We start from the raw sequence: 2,178 nt of genomic DNA on the forward strand, positions 1-2,178 counted from the left end.
TATGGAAACAATGCAGCTGCCTGTTCTTTCTTAAGTCAAAAGGAATTGTTTGGCAGAAAAGTCTTGGCAATCTTGCGCCCCTGCATAATTCTCATTCATATTAAGAATGGTTGGATATAATTAGAAATATTTTTCTTATTGAGTATGTGGATAAATCTCCTATGGATAATTTGAGAAGATGATCTGAAAGGAAGGTTCAGGCTGGTGGATAAAGGCAGTGACCAGGCAGCCAGAATAACTGGGCTCTCTCATAAATTCCTCCTGGCCTTGCTGGGCATGACACTCAGGTTTGCTTGCGCCACTTTTCATATTCCGCATATTCGATGATAGAAATAAAGTACCAATGTTTATTTTGACTTTGCGACGGTTAATTTTCACCTGTTGGTCTTTCCTTTCCAGCCTGGCAAAATCAAGTTGTGTGTCTTCGACAATTTAAAAAGAAGGAAGGTCCTGTCCTAGTGCTGGTGTCCTTGTAGTTTGCGGGGATACCCTTGCTCTTTCACTGTTTTCTTTTTGCCCAAACTCATCCTCCCTACAGCACATTGTTTCCTGCCCACATACTCATTGGACTTGCCTGCAGTAAAAATGGTTGAATGTTTTTTAGTAGTAAAAGGTGTTTTGGGGACTACTTCCCAACATTTTCCATGTCAGCACAGCCAGAAAATGATGATATATTAGTGTAGTTACACTAGAGTAGCATGGACGTGACTTGGCTCTATCTGTAAAGGGCTTGGTAAGAACATTGCTTTATAGTTCTTATATTTCTTTACATTTATTTATGTGATGTAAGTATGATATATTTACATTAAGAAAAATGCTAAATACTGACTGTGCCTGAAACTTCCAAAGAAGACCTTAAACTTTTCAGGAGAAATTTCAGCTAGATTCCATGAACAAAACTTTTTTTTTTTTCTTAATGCTTATTTAGTTTTGAGAGAGGGAGAGAGTGTGTGAGCAGAGGAGGGGCAGAGAGAGAGGGCGACAGAGGATACGAAGCGGGCTCTGGGCACAGACAGCCAGATTCAGGGCTCGAACCTGGGGACCATGAGATCATGACCTGAGCCGACGCTTAACTGACTGAGCCACCCAGGCGTCCCTAAATAAAACTTGTTTATATGTGGCTTTATACTTGAAAAAATGACACACATTTCCTGATCAAATCTTTTAAAACGATGACATACAGTATTTGCATTCTTGATAATTACTATCAAGTAATTATAAAGTTTGCACAAAGTTTGTACAAGAAGGCAATCAAAATGTAAAGCCATATTTTTTTTACAACTACTGAAATTGTATCTTAAAAATTCACTAGCTCTTCTTTTTTCTTTACCGACAAATATAATGTTGAAATTTCTAGATTAATGAGAATAAATTTTGAATCCACTTGAATTCTTTCAATATCAAATATTTCCGAAGATGTTGAAGCTCTAATCTTCAAAAAGCCTACGTGTTAAAGAAGTCGCCCTGCTGCTTGGTTGGTCACCATTAAAAGGGCACATCAGCCACAAATACACAGAAGTGCCTGATGCATTCAAAGTGCAAGTTCTGGAGCTGCCTCCACCTGGAAAACCTACTTGGCCTTCCAGCATGCCTACTCTGGCTGGCCGCACTCTGGGCTGCATGCCCTGTCCCGGGCATCCTAGAACGCCAACCCTCCCAGCATCTCCAGGGGTCCCTTGCCTGCAGCTGGCAGCCTCACACTCCCAGCTGGCTGCAGAAGTAAATGTCTTCCTTGCTTCCACTCAGCCCATGGTAAACACCACCATTGTACCTGCCTCCTTTGGGGATTGTAGGGTACACTGTCAGACTCTGACTCAGCCAGGCTACCCTTTGAGGAGCCCTTGGGTAGGCTTCTCACAGCTAGAGACCACTTCCCAATGCTCTGGCCTCCCAGCACATCCAGCCATCTCAAGACTAAAGGGATCAATGTTTTCGTGGCACATCTGTAACCTTTCTGATGCCAGGACACACTGGGTGGGCAGCTCTGCCTTAAGATGAGCTGTGGTTCTGTCTCCTGATAGTAAGCAGCCATTTTTAGTGCCAAACCGATGTTTTGATATTTTGTTATTCCGTTCCTGCTGCCCATGTGCATTATCTTTACGCTTTATTAAATTTTTATTATTGGCCACAGCAGCTTCTTACTTGACACGTCTCTGGAGGCAAGGGAAACAAAAGCAA

This window comes from Prionailurus bengalensis, chromosome E1 (genome assembly GCF_016509475.1).
Source record: "Prionailurus bengalensis isolate Pbe53 chromosome E1, Fcat_Pben_1.1_paternal_pri, whole genome shotgun sequence".
Lineage (NCBI taxonomy): Eukaryota > Metazoa > Chordata > Mammalia > Carnivora > Felidae > Prionailurus > Prionailurus bengalensis.